The sequence below is a fragment of the Arachis ipaensis genome, chromosome B4, assembly GCF_059453495.1.
Source record: "Arachis ipaensis isolate K30076 ecotype BB chromosome B4, ASM5945349v1, whole genome shotgun sequence".
In the NCBI taxonomy this organism is placed as follows: Eukaryota; Viridiplantae; Streptophyta; class Magnoliopsida; order Fabales; family Fabaceae; genus Arachis; species Arachis ipaensis.
In genome coordinates, this window is record NC_142439.1 from 88560945 (window position 1) to 88576667 (window position 15723).

Genomic DNA, 15723 nt, shown 5'->3' on the forward strand with positions numbered 1-15723 from the left:
GTATTCCAATGATGAAAATACAATAGTAAAAGGTCCTATTTATAATGAACTAGTAGCCTAAGATTTACAGAAATAAGTAAATAATGCAGAAATCCACTTCTGGGACCCACTTGGTGTGTGCTTGGGTTGAGCATTGAAGCTTTCACGTGCATAGGCTTTTCTTGGAGTTAAACGCCAGCTTTGGTGCCAGTTTGGGCATTTAACTCCAATTCTAGTGCCAGTTTAGGACATCAAATATCTGGCAAAGTATGGACTATTATATATTGCTAGAAAGCCCAGGATGTCTACTTTCCAATACAATAGAGAGCGCGCCGAATGAGCTTCTGTAGCTCCAGAAAATCCACTTCGAGTGCAGGGAGATCAGAATCCAACAGCATCTGCAGTCCTTTTTCAACTTCTGAATCAGATTTTTGCTCAGGTCCCTCAATTTCAGCCAGAAAATACCTGAAATCATAGAAAGAAACACAAACTCATAGTAAAGTCCAGAAATGTGATTTTTATTTAAAAACTAATATTTATATACAAAAAACTAACTAAATCATACTAAAAACTACCTAAAAACAATGCTAAAAAGCGTATAAATTATCCGCTCATCACAACACCAAACTTAAATTGTTGCTTGTCCCCAAGCAACTAAAAACAAAATAGGATAAAAAGAAGAGAATATACAATAAATTCCGAAAACATCTATGAAGATCAGTCTTAATTAGATGAGAGGGGCCATTAGCTTTTTGCTTCTGAACAGTTTTGGCATCTCACTTTATCCTTTGAAGTTCAGAATGATTGGCATCTATAGGAACTCAGAATTTAGATAGTGTTATTGATTCTCCTAGTTCAGTGTGTTGATTCTTGAACACAGTTACTTTATGAGTCTTGGCCGTGACCCTAAGCATTTTGTTTTTCAGTATTACCACCGGATACATAAATGCCACAGACACATAACTGGGTGAACCTTTTCAGATTGTGACTCATCTTTGCTAGAGTCCCCAATTAGAGGTGTACAGAGCTCTTAAGCACACTCTTTTTGCTTTCGACCACGACTTTAACCTCTCAGTTTCAAGCTTTTCACTTGACACCTTCACGCCACAAGCACATGGTTAGGGACAGCTTGGTTTAGCCACTTAGGCCAGGATTTTATTCCTTTAGGCCCTCCTTTCTATTAATGCTCAAAGCCTTGGATCCTTTTTTTACCCTTGCCTTTTGGTTTAAAGGGCTATTGGCTTTTTCTGCTTGCTTTTTCTTTTTCTTTCTTTATTTATTTTTTTTTCAATTTTTTCGCAAGCTTTGTATTCACTACTTTTTCTTGCTTCAAGAATCAATTTTATGATTTTTCAGATCATCAATAATATTTCTCTTTTTTCATTATTCTTTCAAGAGCCAACAAATTTAGCATTCATAAACTTCACTATAAAAAATATGCACTGTTCAAGCATTCATTCAGAAAACAAAAAGTATTGCCACCACATCAAAATAATTAAACTATTTTAAAATTCAAAATTCATGTACTTCTTTTTTTGTCAGAAAATAATTTTTTTTTTCATTTAAGAGAGGTGAAGGATTCATAGGACATTCATAACTTTAAAGCATAGGCACTAGACACTAATGATCATGTAATGAAGATGCAAACATAGATAGCACATAAAGCATAAAAATAAAAAAAAAACAGAAAGATAAGAACAAGAGAATCAAAGAACGGGTCCACCTTAGTGATGGCGGCTAGTTTTTCCTCTTGAAGATCCAATGGAACGCTTGAGCTCCTCTATGTCTCTTCCTTGCCTTTGTTGCTCTTCCCTCATGGCTATTTGATCCTTTCTAATTTCATGGAGAATAATGGAGTGCTCTTGGTGCTCCATTTTTAGTTGCTCCATATTGGAACTCAAATCTCCTAAGGAGGTGTTGATTTGCTCCCAATAGTTGTGTGGAGGAAAATGCATCCCTTGAGGCATCTCAGGGATTTCTTGATGAGGGACTTCCTTATACTCTTGTTGAGGTCCATAAGTGGGCTCTCTTATTTGCTCCATCCTCTTTTTAGTGATGGGCTTGTCCTCTTCAATGAGGATGTCTTCTCCTATGACAACTCCAGCTAAATTGCATAGGTGACAGATGAGATGAGGGAAGGCTAACCTTGCCAAAGTGGAGGTTTTGTCAGCCACTTTGTAGAGTTCTAAAGACACGACCTCATGAACTTCTACTTCCCCTCCAATCATGATGCTATGGATCATGATAGCCCGATCTATAGTCACTTCGGATCGGTTGCTAGTAGGAATGATGGAGCGTTGGATGAATTCCAACCATCTTCTAGCTACGGGTTTAAGGTCATGCCTTCTCAATTGAACCGGCTTGCCTTTGGAGTCTCTTTTCCACTGAGCTCCTTCCACACATATGTCCATGAGGGCTTGGTCCAACCTTTGATCAAAGTTGACCCTTCTAGTGTAGGGGCGTGCATCTCCTTGCATCATTGGCAAGTTGAATGCCAACCTTACATTTTCCGGACTGAAATCGAAGTATTTCCCCCGGACCATTGTAAGCCAATTCTTTGGGTCCGGGTTCACACTTTGATCATGGTTTTTGGTGAACCATGCATTAGCATAGAACTCTTGAACCATTAAGATTCCAACTTTTTGAATGGAGTTGGTGAGAACTTCCCAACCTCTTTTTCGAATCTCATGTCGGATCTCCGGATACTCATTCCTTTGGAGTATGAAAGGGACCTCAGGATCACCTTCTTCTTGGCCACAACTTCATAGAAGTGGTCTTGATGGACCTTTGAGATGAATCTATCCATCTCCCATGACTCAGAGGTGGAAGCTTTTGCCTTCCCTTTCCTCTTTCTAGAGGTTTCTTCGGCCTTAGGTGCCATAAATGGTTATGGAAAAATAAAAAACAAGCTTTTACCACACCAAACTTAGAAGATTTGCTCGTCCTCGAGCAAAAGAAGAAAGAAGGGAGTAGAAGAAGAAGAAAATAGAGGAGATGGAGAGGTGTGAGTGGTTCGGCCAAGGGGGGAAAGAAGTGTTTATGATGTGTGAAAATGAAGGAGGGATGAGGGGTTTAAATAGGAGTGGAGAGAGGGGTAGGGTTCGTGTATTAGGGGTTGGGTTTGGGAGGGAAAGGATTTGAATTTGATATGTGAGGTGGTTGTTATGGGGAAGAGTGGTGGAGGTGATTGGTGAGGGATATTTGGGGGAGGGTGTTATGGTTGTTATGAAATCACAATCACACTTTTGCAATTCCGCACAACTAACCAGCAAGTGCACTGGGTCGTCCAAGTAATACCTTATGTGAGTAAGGGTCGATCCCACGGAGATTGTCGGCTTGAAGCAAGCTATGGTCATCCTTGTAAATCTCAGTCAGGCAAATTCAAATGGTTTTGAGGTTTTGATAATTAAAATATAATTAAAACAGAAAATAAGATAGAAATACTTATGTAATTCATTGGTGGGATTTCAGATAAGCGTATGGAGATGCTTTGTTGCTTCTGAACCTCTTTTTTCGTACTGCCTTCTTCCAACCATGTGTTACCTCCTTCCATGGCAAGCTGTATAATCCTCTTGGATGAAAACAAATCCATATGCGCTGTCACCGCGCGGCTAATCATCTGTCGGTTCCCACTAGCGTCGGAATAGGACCATTCTCCTTTTGCGCACTGTCACTTGCGCCCCACATTCGCAGCTTTGAAGCTCGTCACAGTCATCCCTTCCCAGATCCTACTCCGAATACCACAGAAAATATTTAGACTTTCTGGATCCCAAGATTGCTGCCAATGGTTCTAGCCTATACCATGAAGACTCTGATCTCACGGAATGGAAGACTCTGTTGTCAGGAGAGGCAACCATGCATCGTGAACCAAGGGGCTAAGAGATACACACTTAAGCTATTGCAGATAGAACGGAAGTGTTTGTCAGGCACGCGTTCATAAGTGAGAATAATGATGAGTGTCACAGATCACCACATTCATCAAGTTGAAGTGCGAGTGAATATCTTAGAATAAGAAGTAGGCGTGATGTGAATAGAAGAACAATAGTACTTGTATTAATTCATGAAGAACAGAAGAGCTCCACAACTTAATCTATGGGGTGTAGAAACTCCACTGTTGAAGATACATAAGAACAAGGTCTAAGCATGGCCGAATGGCTAGCCTCCCAAATATGTAATGAAGCTCTCTAAAAGATTATCAAAAGATCAAAAGATGATCCAAGGGTATTCCAAGGATGAAAATACAATAGTAAAAGGTCCTATTTATAATGAACTAGTAGCCTAAGGTTTACAGAAATAAGTAAATGATGCAGAAATCCACTTCCAAGACCCACTTGGTGTGTGCTTGGGCTGAGCATTGAAGCTTTCACGTGCATAGGCTTTTCTTGGAGTTAAACGCCAGCTTTGGTGCCAGTTTGGGCGTTTAACTCCAATTCTGGTGCCAGTTTGGGACATCAAATCTCTGGCAAAGTATAGACTATTATATATTGCTGGAAAGCCCAGGATGTCTACTTTTCCAACGCAATTGAGAGTGTGCCAATTGGGCTTCTGTAGCTCCAGAAAATCCACTTTGAGTGAAGGCAGGTCAGAATCTAACAACATCTGCAGTCCTTTTTCAGCTTCTGAATCAGATTTTTGCTCAGCTCCCTCAATTTCAGCCAGAAAATACCTGAAATCATAGAAAGACACACAAACTCATAGTAAAGTTTAAAAATGTGATTTTTATTTAAAAACTAATAATTATATACTAAAAACTAACTAAATCATACTAAAAGCTACCTAAAAACAATGCTAAAAAGCATATAAATTATCCACTCATCAGCCCCCGAAGTGGATGTTAGCACTAAATAGACTATTTTACCCTTACTAGTCATCTGTTTAGTATTTAAGTGTTATTTTTACATAATCACGCAGACCTCTTAGGAGGACACATACCATTCAGCTCTATTTTCGTTTTCCATTGTATTTTCTTATCAGTATGAGTTTCTAAACCTCCTAGTTGAGGGGAGGAGCCCTGCTGAGTCCTACGAATTAATAAAAGTATTACTGTTTCTCTTCGATCCGTGTTTGATTAATTCTAAGATTTGTATTCGTTCTTCATCACTATGAATGTGTTGAGCTGGTATAAGGTTATCATATTCACAATGGGTTCAGAGTGCACCTTTCATCGGACAATGATGAACCACCAGCTTGAATATGCATCTCTCAGACGGCTAATCCACGACTTCGTTGGTGACTTCTCAAGATATCAGTTCAGCCGATTTACGGGGAGATTAGGGTCTCTGTGGTAGAGGCTAGAACCTAAGGTGCAGCATCCTCCGATCTGGAAGATTTGACCTTGTCTGTGGCATTTTGAGTAGGATCATCAAGGAGAATGATCTGCATAAGCTTCACTCTCAATCACAATGGATCCACACTAAACCTGGGGTTCAAATCTGGAGGAGTATTGGCAGCTGGTCAAACCAGTTTCAATCACATATAGCCTGCCATTGAAGAAATCACTCACAAGCAAAGGAAGCAATAATACCAGAGTTAATTTAGAAAGACAAAGCAACTCTGACTCTCAACTCTATTCCTATTATTTACTATTCCCAGCATAAAATTCCTATCCTTATTTCAAATAATCCCATAAATATTTATCTATCAAGCTTCTGATTCCGCCTGACTAAGACCTGCAAGATAACCATTGCTTGCTTTAAGCCACAATCCTCGTGGGATCGACCCTGACTCGCTCAAGTATTACTTGGACGACCTAGTGCACTTGCTAGTACTGCTGCTGTACGAAATAGTATGGATTTTGCGTACACGCGCACCATGGACTATTATATATTAATGGAAAGATCTGGAAGTCAGCTTTCCATAGCCATTGAGAGCGCTCCATTTGGACTTATGTAGCTCCAAAGAAGCTCTTCCGAATGCAAGAAGGTCAGATTCGAACAACATCTGCAGTGCTTTCTCTATCTCAGAATTAGACTTTTGCTCCAGCTCCTCAATTTCAGCCAGAAAATACATGAAATTGTACAAAAACACAAAAACTCATAGTAGAATCCAAAAATGTGAATTTAACACTAAAACTTATAAAAAATTAATAAAAACTAAATAAAACATACTAAAAACTATATGAAAATGATGCCAAAAAACGTATAAAATATCCGCTCATCACAACACCAAACTTAAAATATTGCTTGTCCCTAAACAACCAAAAACACGGTAGGATAAAAAAAATTAAGATACAATAAATTTCTAAGTTTCCAATGAAGCTTAGTTACAATTAGATGTGCGGGACTTAGTAGCTTTTTGCTTCTGAATAGTTTTCGCATCTCACTATCGATTGAAACTCAGAATAGTTGGCATCTTTAGGAATTTAGAATCCAGATGATATTATTGAATCTCCAAGTTAAGCTATTTTTTATTCTTGAACACTGCTTTCAGAGTCTTGATCGTGACCCTAAGCACTTTGTTTTCCAGTATTACCACCAGATACAATAATGCCACAGAGACTTTAACTGGGTGAACTTTTTCAGATTGTGACTCAGCTTTGCTCCCAGATAGAGGTGTCCAGAGTTCTTAAGCACACTATTTTTGCTTTGGACCACGACTTTTTCTGCTCAGTCTCAAGCTTTTCACTTGACACCTTCACGCTACAAGCACGTGGTTAGGGACAGCTTAGTTTAGCCGCTTAGACCAGGATTTTATTCCTTTGGGCCCTCCTATCCATTAATCCTCAAAGTCTTGGGTCATTTTACCCTTGCCTTTTGGTTTAAAGGGTTATTGGCTTTTTCAATCTGCCCTCCTTCTCCTGTATTTTTTGGGCAGTAATGGATTTTTCTGCTTTTTATTTTTTTTTGCCATTTTTTTCTTTTTTTTTTATTTTTCGCATGTGCATTGAGGATAATGGAATACTGTGGGACCTACAGGTCTTCAGAGGCTAGGGAATCCAGATTTCCTGCTTCTCTGTGTAATACCCGGTCTAACCGAAATTTAGTAAATAATAAGTTAAATAGGAGAGAATATGGTTGGAAGATTTGGCAATTGGAATTTGATAATTTAAATATGATATTTGGATTCAGTGAATTTTTCCGAGTCGGAAAATATAGTTTTCTGCGTAAAAGTGCGCAGTGGAATTTTGACCAGCAGTACCAGCTGAGATCTGTCTGGTACTACAACTAAGGAAATTAATTATGGGTAAATAAGATTAAGAAATGAGGAATTATAATTAGGGAAGGTAGAAATATTTAAAGTGCGATTTAGAGCGCTAATCTTAAAGGTTTTGGCCCAAAATTGGGCCAATGGGCAAAAATAAGTGAACCGGGCCTAAGTGGGCCCAAGACCTAACATATATAAATATTAGTTGTGAGCATTTCAGCTCATTTTACCCTAAAAAGAAGGGTTGGGGCGCTGATTTGAGAAGAGAGAAGAGAAGAGAGAAAACCTAACTCTCTTTGATCTTCAAACCACCATAACTTGAGCTACGGAGCTCCGATTGACGAGCCGTTTGCGGCCACGCGTTGCTCTTCTCATCCTCTACAATTCTATCTAAGTTTGGTGGTGAGTATTTTATTCATCTCTGCCCAGTTTTCGAAATTCTCCACTGTTACACGTTTTTGGGTAGTTAGTGTTGAAATCTTGTGATTTTGGGTGTTTAGAGATACTCCAACATGGATTCTAAGTGGGTTCTATCCCTACTTCATATGGGCTGAGGTAAGAAGTGCTCAAACCTTTGTGATTTGTCATTTTTATGAGCCCTATGTTGATGTATGTATGTGACATTGGTTATGTTAGTGTATTTGGTGATGTTGGTGCACAATTGGGAGATTGGTATTGCTTGAGGAGCTTTGGTAAGGCTTGGAGCTAAGGTTGGTGAAGAATTCCAAAGAAGAGGCTCAATTAGTTTGGCTACAAGAGGTACGGTTTAAGTTTCATTTAAATACCGTGTGTTGTGATGAGAATTCCTAGGCTAGATGCCCCTAGGATTAAGTTTGGATTGTGTAAATGGTTGGTGCTAATATGCATAGTTGATATGTAATGTGAATTAATGATTGGGTTGAGAATTGTGTGACCTTGTATGCTTGGTGTATTGAGAATTTGATGTACTGGGTAATGAGTATTGATTTGTGGTTTATGCATTTAAATTGTGAAAATTGGGCCGGAGGCCGTAAATTTTGGGCCGGAGGCCGGAAAGAGGTAAGAAAGGTAAGTCGATGTGTGCATTGTATGATGGCACAAGTGATTGGATGAATTTCAGATAATGAATATATGAATGATTAGGTTGGTTATTGAATAATAAGGTTTGAGAAGTTGAAGTGTGGAATTTGGTAATTTTAGGTGAAATTATGTAGACGAGGTATGTTTGGTTCAGTTGAGATATATTATGTGATCATATATGTGATTATGATTATTGATGCCTTGATGGTATGATGATGTATTAGAGATATGTATGTTGTGATATATGCTTGGGGAATGATTAAGGTTGATTTGTGGGTGAAATCACGTGATAGTGAGTATGATATTGATTTCGTATAATGATGGTTGATTGAAAATGGTATTATTGGAAATTGGGATGAGGAAGGATGTATGACATGATATTGTGTTTGTCCTTTAGCCATTTGATTGAGAAGTGTTAAAATGGTTATATGTGGTTTTGGGAATTTTTGGTAAAGTGTCAATGTGTGAGTTGAGGATGGCTTGATGTGGATTTTGGTACATTTTGATTGATTTCAAAAAGGGTTGAAATTGGCATGTTTTGGTTGATTTTGAAAAGAGTTGAAAATGGCTTGTTTTGAAAATGGCACCTAGTGGTTTTGTATGAAAACATGGTTTTTGGGCATATTTTGACGAGACATAACTTGGACTACGGATCTCTGTTTTTTGCCAAATCTATTTAGAAATGAAATTGGATCTGGGATGCCCATGCCGTTTGAAGAACGGGTGAAAAATGATTTAAAATGAGAAAGTTATGTCCGTCGGAAGATTGGGGGTTGAATCTGTAAATTCTGCAGCTTTTAACTTAGAAAATTTTTAGCAGAATGACCCTCCACGCGTAGGCGCACTTGGCGCATACGCGTCGTTCTTCAAGAAGGCACTATCCACGCGTGTGCGTGGTGTGCGCGGGCGCGTCGATGCGCTGCACCAAATGCCCAGCTATTTTCCCGAGAGTTGTGCCAGAGTTGTGCCAGTTTTGTGCCTGGGGTGCAAGACCACCCACGCGTACGCGTGGCTGACGCTTGCGCGTCGTTTGGCTATTTTTCAACCTGCGCGTCCGCGCGTATGACGCTTGCGCGTTGATGAGTTTTGTGGCCATCCACGCGTGCGCGTGGAGTGCGCGTACGCGTGGCCCTGTTTTCATGCCAAAGTTGATTTTTGAGTTTTAAAAGCCAAATCTCATACTTCTAAGCCTCCGATCTCACCTCTTATGTATTAAATCATTCTGATATGCCTAGCAATGAGCTAGGGGATGTGGTAACTTGCGAGTGAAGCAAAGGAAAAAGTTATGATCAATGATGATCAAAGATGATTATATGAGATATGGAGGATGACGGTGGAAGTACCGTGTATGCCATGAGCCGGAGGGCTATATTTATTGATAAATGGCCCGTTCTTGATTGGACCATGATCCGGATGGCTGAGTTATTGCTGGGTTACGGCAAAGCCATTATTGTTTATGGCTGAGTACAAATGCATATATGATTAATGAATGAATATGTTAAATGGATAATAATGAAAAAATATTGAAATGTGATGTGCGACCCCGGGTAGTAGGCAGTGGCGTTGTCCACTTGCTCCGGGTATGAGACGGGAAAGGAGGATTATGATAAACGAGTTTAATTGTGGAGTTTTGAATAAATGTGTATTTGTGATACCTGGGTAGTAGCAAGGGTCGTGGTTCGTCCCGCTTGCTCCGGGTCATTGTCTGAGGATTGATAATAATGAAGGGTGATTATGAATAAATGTTTATTTGTGATACTTGGGTAGTAGCAAGGGTTGTGGTTCGTCCCACTTGCTCCAAGTTAATGTTTGAGATTTGGTAACAATGAATGTTGATAATATGAATTGAGATTGAATGAATATATGTTTGAGATGCCTGGGCAGTAGCAAGGGTTGTGGTTCGTCCCACTTGCTCCGGGCCAATGCTTGAGATACCTGGGTAGTAGCAAGGGTTGTGGTTCGTCCCACTTGCTCCAGGTCAGAGATTGCGACGCCTGGGTAGTAGCGGCAGTAGTGGTGAATCCACTCGCTCCAGGTTGAGCTTTTAGACACCCTCCTGGGTAGTAGCCGCAGTAGTGATTATTTCACTGGCTCTGGGTTGAGCGGGCAGTAGCAAGGGGGTTGTAGCTCAAACCTACTTGCTCCGCAAGGGGTGTTTCTGTCCAATGGTTAGCTACCAGGACATGTCGGGTTGGCTATATAACCGACAGATGATATCATCAGCCATAGGGCAGGCATTCATCATTTGCATATGTTTGAATTGTTTGGGTTTGCCATTTGTCTTGGATTTCTACATCATATATGCCATGTTACCTGACTATATGCTACTTGTTCTACTTTTATCATGTTTGTGTATTACCTGCCTGTATTGCTTGTGTTTGTACAACTGAGAGGCCCCTCATGCTGGTGTCGGCGGGTGTGAGGGCTGTTCTTGATGGGATGAATTGATGATGCAATTGCATGATGATGTATTGATATAGAACTGCTGAGGCAGAACAACTGGTGATGGTTTTGCTTATGATTCTGAGTCTGATTCGTGGAAGAGTCAGCGAGTTGGGAAACATGTGAAACATGAATTGAATTTAGCACTCCCTTATGACAGTTGCCTATTCATGGATTAGCGAGAACCTAGGATGAATAATTGGTGAAGAAGTTTAGGATGCTTAGTGAGTTTTTGTTGTAGTACATTGAATTTATTTGGCACTTTTACCGTACTGGGAACCCATGGGCCCGGGGTTCTCATTCCGTATATATCTCTTGTTTTTCAGATACAGGTCCAGATGCTCAGAAGTGAGTTGTGGGTCGTCTGAGAGACGGCGAAGATCTTTATTTCCTCTACTTTGTGTTTTGATTAGAATCTCTCCACCTTTATTTTGGAAAGTTTATATTATGTATTGAACTCTTTGAATTTGCCTATAGAGGCTCTCATGTTTCCTTCGGAAGAGATTAGGATATACTATTGTCAACTAATTTCATAATGTACTCTAGCCGACCTAAACTTCGCGGGTCGCGACTAGTATCTATTTACTTATGTTATATATATCTATCTGTTATCTATCTCTTAATCTCCTCTACGCCTTGTCCGTATATCATTTTCGGCTTCACGGTTTATCTTTTGTTGTTGAAACGTGAGAGATACGTCTTCGCGATTTTATTTCTACTATTTTCAGGCTTCTCGATTAATACTCCTTTCGAAATTACCTATATTTATTTATTAAAAATCCACCTGAGAGTCGTACCACCGTAATATCATTGACTTATGACTCGAGCATAAGGATTTGAATATTAGGGTGTTACACTCTGCACTAGCATTTGAATGCCTAGGAGCTGCTCCCTGGCTGGCGTTCAATGCCAGCACTGCTGGCCATGAGGTGCATTGAACGCCCAGCAGGGATACCCTGGCTGGTGTTCAACTTTAACACTCCATCCAGAGTGTTCTGTTTTTACTGCTATGAATTCTGTCTCTGTTTTGACTGATGCACATGATCATGACTCTAAAAATAAAAATAAAAATAAATAATTAATTAAGGTTGGGTTGCTTCCCAACAAGCGCTTCTTTAACGTCAATAGCTTGACATTTAGCTCCTTACAGAGGTGAGTATGGGCTCAAATTTTCACCCGTTGCAGTGAATCCTCTTCCTGTCTTCTCATGAATGAGCTCCAGATGCTCTAGAGATAGAACATGACTCACTGTATGTGGTAAGACTGGCTTCTTGGTGAAAACAACTCTCATTCCAGTTGAGAGGCCTTCAGTTGGGACTTTTTTGTCCTTCTAGCCTTTAGGTACTTTCTTCTCAGTACCTTTGTGCTTAGAGCTTCTTGAGGCTGCCCAACACCAAACTTAGAATTGATGTTTGGTGGCTCTGCAGAGCTCTGCATAGAAAGAGAGGGTTGGAACACTAGGTGTTGCACAGTTATCTCTCTTTTGTTTGAGGGAGAATTGGGATGAGGCATCTTGAATACGATGTGGTCCTCCCTTAGTTGTAGAGTCAGTTCTCCCTTAGCCACATCAATGCTAGCATTGGCAGTGGCTAGGAAAGGTCTTTCAAGGATGACAGAGTCATCCTCATCCGCTCCAATATCCAAGACAATGAAGTTTGCAGAGATGTAGTGCTTTTTAACCTTTACCAGGACATCCTCTACTCAGCCATATGGCTTTTTCATTGTCTTGTCTGCCATCTCTAATAAGATGTGTGTAGCTTGTACCTCAAGGATTCCCAACTTCTCCATTACTGAGAGTGGCATGAGGTTTATTCTTGACCCTAGGTCACACAGAGCCTTTTCAAAGGTCATGGTGCCTATGGTGCAAGGAATCAGAAAGCGTCCAGGATCTGGAAGCTTCTGAGGTAGCCTCTGCTGAACCAAAGCATGGAGTTCCTTGGTACGCAGTGGAGGTTCATCCTCCAAAGGCTTTTTACTAAATAACTTGGCATTCAGCTTCATTAGAGCTCCTAGGTATCGAGCAACTTGCTCTTCCCTAATGTCTTCATCCTCATCCGAGGATGAGTAGTCATCAAAACTCATACACTACAGAAGTGCATTCAAAGAAACCTCAATGGTCTTTATGGTTTCCTTTGGTTCTGAGATAGAGGGGTCTTGAGTGGAATTTAATGCATCACTATTTCGTGGTACATTTATCATGATTTCTTCCTAAATTGTGCTTAAGTGTAAAAATATTCTTTTTAGGCCCTTAATTTGCTAATTTTAATTCACATTTGATTCTATTAGATGCCTTGATGCGTTTGTTAGTGAATTCAGGTTGAAAAGGCTAGGAATGGATCAAAGGAGTGAAGAGAAAAGCATGCAAGTGGAGAAATCATGGAAAATCAAGGATTTGGAATGCTTACATCGACGCGCACGCGTAGCAGACACGCACGCGTCGATATGGAGTCACATGGTGACGCGTACGCGTACATGACGCGCACACGTCGATGCTCGCACATGACTTCATTAAAGTGAAACCGCTTGGGGCGATTTCTGGGCTTCCCAGGCCCAGATCCAACTCATTTCTGAGCCTATTACATGCAGAATTCAAGAGGAGTCAAGGGGGGATCATATAGTTTAGTTTAGAGTTAGTTTCTAGAGAGAGAAGCTCTCTCTTCTCTCTAAAATTAGGTTAGATCTAGATTAGGATTACTTAGATCTAGGATTAATTCATGCTTTGATTTACTTTTCCTCTTCAATTCCTTGTTCTTCTACCTTTGCTTTCTCTTGTTTAGCATTTTATTCTTGTAATTGTTTACTTGTTGTTGATGCACTCTTGTTTTCTCTATTTTCTTTTAATGCAATTTATGTTTCATGTTCCTTTATTGTTGATTTGAATTGTTGTTGTTTAATTCCTTGCAATTAGTAGTTGTAGATTTACTTTTCTTACAATTTTATCTTGCTTTCCTTTTATGCCTTCTAAGTGTTTGATAAAATGCTTGGAAGGATGTTATAATAGATTTTTGTGTTCTTGGCTTGGGGTAACTTAGGTGAACTTGAGTTGCTAATGTCCAAGTGTTGATAATTAGTGTCTATTGACTCTAGCTTTCCCTAGATTAATTAGTGAGAAGGTTAGGACTTATAGATTAGGATTGGTGTAGTCCATTTGACTTTCCTTTACTTGTTAGAGGATGACTTAATGAGATTAATCCTTGCAATTATCATATTATGGTTAATGACAAGGATAAAGATCCTTGACCATCATTCCTTGCCAAGACCCTTTTATATTTGAGTTTTCTTTACTTTCTTATAATTATCCTTCATGTTTCTTATTCAAAACCCCCAAAACACTTTACCATAACCGATAACAAGAACACTTCCTTGTAATTCCTTTGAGAGACGACCCGAGGTTTAAATAATTCAGTTTATTTTTATTGGGGTTTGTTACTTATGACAACCAAATGTTTGCATGAGAAGATTATTTGTTGGTTTAGAAACTATACTTGCAACGAGATTTCATTTGTGAAATTCTATACCATAAAAAATTCGTTCATAAAAATGGCACCATTGCCGGGGAATTGCAAATATGCGCTTGTTATTGGTTATTGTACATATGTTAATATTGTGAATAGTTTACTCGTTGTTAGTTTTCTTGCTTGATTTAGTAGTTAGATTTTATCTCCTTGTTTTCGTGTTTTTTGTTTTTGTCTTTGCTATCATGAATTCTCATCCCTTTGGCTATGAGTTTGGATACAATTATGTTGTAGGAAATGGAAGCTTCAATAAGGATGTGCATCAAGGATGGAACAATCAAGGGTGAGAGGAGTCTCAAGCTTATGGACAACCTTCTTGGCAACAACCTCCTCCGGTCTCATATAGGTATAACTCCACTCCTAATGCATATCAATCCAATAGCTATGATGGACCCCCTTGTAGTTACCAACAAGCCCCACCATATGCTTGTGAACCTTATCCTCAACATAACCCTCAACCATACTCACAAGCCTCTTTTTACCAACCACCTTCATATGACCCTAATCGTTACCCACCATACCAACAACCATATGAGCCATATGAACCACACATAGAACCACCACCATTCCAACCTCAACACTTCCAAGAACCACCCCTCCATACTATTATCAAGATGAACCACCTCCAATGTATGTAAATTTTCACCCACAAGATGAATTCTACTTTTCACCACAACCCTCCATGGAAGAATATTCATGTCTATCGATCCAAGAGCAATATGATCTTGCTTATGCTTGCAAGTTGGAACAAGAATCAAGAGATCGCCTCAAGGAAACAATGGACCGGCTTCAAGCAACCATCCGTTAAAAGATAGAATCATGGAATTCATGTCACAAGCAAAATGTGTTCAAGGATGATTGTGGAGGAGCAACTGTGGAGAGTGTTGTGCAACAAGTGAAAAAATTAGAGAGTGTGGAACCGTCACACCCCCACCAAGAAGAACCCACCTTCCTATTATGAACCCTTTCTCCAAAATGATGAACTCTCCTATCCACCCCAATCCCCAATTGATGACTCTCTCACTTTGCTACTTCAAGAACAAAGAGAAATGCAAAGGTAGGCACTAGAATCCATGGCCACCTTGGATGAGGTGGTAAACCGATTAGTCTCCCAATGCTTGAGCACTCAAAGAACTCCCATGGCCACATATGGAGAATCAATTGAAGAGCATAGCATGAAGGAGAGATTGGAAACTCTAGTGGAAGATGAGGAATGTTTCTTTGTATTAGAACAATTTGAGGAAGCTTTGATTGTTGAAGAAGAGGAAGAATTAGTTGAAGACTTAGGAGATGTGGAACCTCCATGGGAACTTAGAGTTAAGGGAAACCCTTCCAAGAAGATTGAAGTTAGTGTTAAAGAGGAAAGTGCACATCCTCCAAAGCATATCCCATATGAAGAATTGGATGGGATAGAGCAAGAATTGAGTCCCCTTGGAATTGAAGATCAAGCATCAAATCTTCTTGGTGAAGAAGATAAAATTGATGAACAAAGGGTTGAATTTGAGAAATCTTGTGAGGAGGTGGAGGTCCTTAGGAAAAGAAGGACGAGAGTTGAATGCGCTTTATCAAGATCCTTGGAAGCTTC